Source organism: Miscanthus floridulus, chromosome 19, assembly GCF_019320115.1.
Source record: "Miscanthus floridulus cultivar M001 chromosome 19, ASM1932011v1, whole genome shotgun sequence".
Classification (NCBI taxonomy): domain Eukaryota; kingdom Viridiplantae; phylum Streptophyta; class Magnoliopsida; order Poales; family Poaceae; genus Miscanthus; species Miscanthus floridulus.
Window position 1 is genome coordinate 101,646,039 of NC_089598.1, and position 4,777 is coordinate 101,650,815.

Consider the following 4,777-nt stretch of genomic DNA (forward strand, 5'->3'; position numbering starts at 1 on the left):
CTTATATAATTATGTTTTTCTTTAGGTGTTAGATTAAAAATATATTATTATATTATTTTTGTTTTACGAGTAAAATTAGTGCTTATATATTATAAGATTTTAGAGGAGCCTTAGCGATGAGTTCGTCAGATGGCCTTCCAAATCTTAGGATCGGCACTCGTTGACTGACATCCTAACATATGAAACGCGTGTTTTCTCCCTCAAGAAACCAACGCCGGCCAAGTTTTTCCACCGCGAAATTTTCTTACCCGCCCGCCGTACCCGCATCCCCCTTCTGTCGCTTTATCGCACCACCCCTCCCGCCAACCGTCCCGTCCCGAACAGTCGGCACTCCGTCCCAATCCGCATCATCGCCCCGACCCAAGCCCCCGCGACTCTTCTCCGCATCTGCATCTCGCACAGCCCCTGGTGGCGGCACGGCCATGCCTTCAGGAACGGTGGCCGCGGCCGGCGGTACCGCAACCAGGCTTTCCCCGTCGCCGGTGCCGCATCCGGCGCTCGATCTGCTCCAGTCTCGTGAAGCCGCGCCGCAGGAAACGGCCCCTTCCTCACCGTCAGGCGGTTCGCGCAGTCCTGCAATCCACTAGGATCCACCATGACCACGGGCAATCTCGCTCGTCGAAGATCCGACACCTAACAGAACTAGGCGCGGACCGCAGAGGTGGCGTCCTTTGCATCTGCCTAAATCTCTCTCCTTTTTCATGTGCTCTAGGTATGTGCAAATCTGCATGAATCAGTTTCTTCATTACTATTTGGGAGGTTAAAATTTTGGTGTACATAATCAGGCTCCGTAATTGAGTTGCTCCCATGAAATCCCATTCAACAGGTTAGACAATGGCAAGAACAGATCGTTTTAGCGATTTGTTATGGGTGCCCACAGCCAGCACAAGGTTTCTAAGATATTTGGAAAGGTAAATATGTTTGATTTAAGTATAAAGAATTTGCTGTACTTGATCATCAATAGATCCTTCTCTTTTTATATATTTTATATTTTATATAATATAAACAAATCCAATAGCAATGCAGGCTCACAATGTGACGAGCATACTGCGCCACGGGATCATTATTCCATACCATTCATTGTGTCGTCCAGCACTAGAAAACCTTGGATTCTATCATATTGTTAGTATGAAGGAAATCAACATTGACAAGTTTTTAACACAACAACAGATTGATTGGCACACACGAGCATTGGTGTTGAAAGTTCTTAGCTCAATAATTTTTCCTGACACGTCTGGTGATAGTGTGCCAGCTATGTATCTCCAATTCATAGAGAATTTAGAACAGCCAACAAAATATAACTGTGGACTGCAATTTCTGTGTTATATAGACAATTGAGCATTGGTGCTGAGAGAGATCGGAGATATCAGAGCCTTTATTACTACTACAGTTATGGTCTTGGTCATGTTTACCTTTTGGTCGTCTGATAAATCGAGCTGAAAATACAAATGAGGAAGAGCTGCATGGAGATGAGTGTGACTCTGCATATTTCTCAGTTTTTGCGGCAAAACCTCTGTACATGAATTCAGAGCTCACAATGCAGGTAAATGTTTTACCAAGATTTGATTTTTTAATATTACTTCATGTCAAGGTTTTCTTGTAATTTACTAGCTGTAATATATTTTCATTTTTTAATTCTTTTTATTTTACAAAATGCCTAAAATGAGAAGACCTACATGTTGTTTAATTTACATATATTTCTTTGCTAGCCATTCAGTTCTCATATCTGTGACAAGTAACACATCTCATCCTTGACTCACTTATGACCTATGCATAACACACCACCTGTTCGACAGAAATATAGAATGCCTTAAAGACTGACCTTGGTGCAAAGTCTGATGACTATTCTCTTTGGTGATCCAAGTAGAAGACAATGCTGATAGTGAATTTCATATTACCAGTTTATTAACTAACTAATTCTTCTACTTTTATTTGTTTTGTAGAATATGGAATAATCTGAGGTATGCATCTGTTTTAAGAATATAATAAATCCTAAGGCATAACATGTGGTTTTATATGTTGTTTTCTCTTTCCCTTTACCACTCGACCACCAACGGCTTCACAAGTGGCAGTTTGTTCTACAAGGCCCACTGTTTCATTCAGCTATACATTGTAATAAGATCCTTCCTTTACTGGCAGTATCACTAGAGGTCTCCAAGGATGAGTTCTCGATATTTTTGGCCAATAGCTAGCCTTCGATTGGTTGTTCGTTTTTCTTATTCGAAGCCTTTCAAAGGCTGGTTAGGACATCCTACCTTGCGGTTACTCGGTGTTCCATCTCAGAGTAAGTAACTACACCTTGAGTTGGGAATAACTTGTATATATTGCTTGCCTGCTTGTTTTCTGGGGTTATTGAGACATTGTGCAATGCTGATGCAGTGCAAACGTGGGCGCCCCTCCCTCCTCCTGGTTGTAAGATCTTTTATCTCGATCTGCTAGGTCACCCATGCGTGGACTTGCGTTTACTAATTACTAGCGAGTAAGACCTTTGTATGCTCAGTTGAGTTGCATTGGATAGAGTGTAGTTGAAGGTTTGACGAGAGGTGCCAAATTTTCTGTCTAGAAGTGTGGTTTTCAGGTAGATGCGGTGAAGATTAGATCTGTCCAGTGATTACTTTGAATACTCATTGATTTGGATTTGCTACAAAGACATTGATGTGTGAAAAAAGGGAATTTAACCTGAGAGCTTACTGTCAGTCTTCGTTTTAGACTGTCCTATTGTGCTCCACTGGTTTTTGTTTTCAACCAACCTGCTATATTTATTTAACACTCCTTCATGTCTGTTCTCAGATGTTGTATCATCTAGGGTTCATCAAAGAAGGCATGGAAAGCACAGAAAGCAGGAGCAGTGACACCTCGCTGATGACAAAGACCAGCCTCTAATTACAGTGGACAACCCTGAGGAGAGTGGCAACATAGATTAATTAGAAAACATCACAATTCCAACCGAGGTTGATGATGTTCACAAATGAAAATTTGAGCCTTCAAGAGAATTCTCTACCAAATTGACGTATGAGGCTTGTTAGCCCACAAGATCATCGGCTCAGGTGAGTGAACCACTCACCGGTCTTGCCGAGCACCCGCTAGTGTTGCCGAGTATCCACTAGCTAAGCCGACCACGAACAAGCGTTGTCCGTCCCCACACACTATGGCTAGAGGTTGAATAAGAGGGAGAACAGAGCATACACACACAATACAAGACACCAGCGTTGGCCGAAGCCCTGTATGGGAGATGATAAATCTGAACTCTCTTTACTAAGTTACCGTGTACGTCTATTTATACAACTCTATCCATCTAGTCCTAGTACAGCGCACATGTTGTAACAGTAACTAGATAACACAGCAGGGCTGACTCTGCGCCAGCCTCTGCATGTGACTACAGTGCTGCAGGTGAGCCGTTCGGCGCCTGCACCTGCAGCGGCTACAGTATCACAGCAGGGGGGCCTTTTCGGCGCCGCCTTCCCCTTGTTGTGTGTTCACACAATGAAGCAGTAGTTTATTCTAACAATTCTTCCCCTAAACCTACCGCTATCTCTTATACCCCCTCCATGCCGATCATCTCCTTCAGCTCCATGAATCGAAGACGTCTGAGCGGCTTGGTGAGGACGTCCGTGAGTTGCTGACCAGTTTCGACGAACTCGATGACGATCTGCCCTCCATCGACACAGTCTCTGAGGAAGTGGAACTTCACGTCGGTGTGTTTGCTTCGGTCGTGCAGAACCGGATTCTTCGCGAGGGCGATGGCGGGCTGGTTGTCCACCATCAGTGCTGGTGGGTGAGCTTCCACGTCGGTTAGCTCCCCCAGCAGCCGGCGTAGCCACACAACTTGGCACGCCGTTGTGGTCGTCGCTACGTACTCTGCCTCGCACGTAGACAATGCCACCACCTTCTGTTTCAGCGACAGCCATGAAATTGGAGCCGACCCGAGGAAGACAAACACGCCAGAGGTGCTCCGTCGCCCGTCAATGTCCCCCGCCATGTCTGCATCGCTGAACACAGTGAGCTGCAGCCTACTCCCGTCGGTCTTGGGAAAGATGATCCCTTGATCCACCGTCCCCTTGACGTAGCGCAGTAGCCGCTTCACTGCAGCCCAGTGGTCCTCTCTGGGATCCTCCATGAAGCGACTGACGTAGCCCACGGCGAATGCAATGTCCGGCCTCGTGTGGACTAGGTAGCGCAGACCGCTGATGATGCTCGGGTAGAGTGTTGCATCCACCTTCGCCGCGGTGCTGGCCTTCGTCAGCTTTAGCCGCTCCTCCATCGGAGTCACACATGGCTTGCACTCAGTCATGTCGCTCTGCTCCAACAGTTTGGAGGCATACGCGCTCTGACTGAGCGTGAGTTCCTCCTTCCCCTGTCTCACCTCGATGCCGAGGTAGTAGGAGAGTGCGCCGAGATCGCTCATTCGAAAATGAGCCGCCGTCTCGCGCTTGAAGCTGTCGATGTCCTCCGTGCGTGCGCCAGTGATGATCAAGTCATCCACATACACGCCGATGACGAGCTCCTCCTTCCCCCGTCGCCGCATGTAGAGCGCGTGCTCGGTTGCGCATCGTTGAAACCCAAATTCGCCCAGCGTGGTGTCAAGCTTGGCGTTCCATGCTCGTGGGGCCTGCCGTAGCCCGTAGAGCGCCTTGCGCAATCGGAGCACCCTGTGCTCCTCTCCCTTGACGACGAAACCTGGAGGTTGCCTGACGAAGACCGTCTCCGCTAGCTCGCCGTTGAGGAATGCCGATTTAATGTCCAAGTGATGGACGCGCCAGTCCTTTATTGCTGCTAA

General features: G+C 47.2%; 1 long non-coding RNA gene across 6 annotated transcripts; it reads left to right on the top strand.

Moving 5' to 3' along the window:
- Positions 1-331: 331 nt before the first annotated feature.
- Positions 332-3,210, top strand: LOC136529236 (uncharacterized). Of its 6 annotated transcripts, none has more exons than XR_010777237.1 (5): positions 332-712; positions 827-911; positions 1,019-2,284; positions 2,380-2,479; positions 2,791-3,210. It is a non-coding gene; the product is annotated as an uncharacterized lncRNA (long non-coding RNA). The 6 variants fall into 6 exon arrangements; XR_010777239.1 differs by lacking the exon at positions 2,791-3,210 and having other exon boundaries at positions 1,019-1,543; positions 1,944-2,284; positions 2,380-2,780; XR_010777238.1 differs by lacking the exon at positions 2,791-3,210 and having other exon boundaries at positions 786-911; positions 2,380-2,780.
- Positions 3,211-4,777: the final 1,567 nt, after the last annotated feature.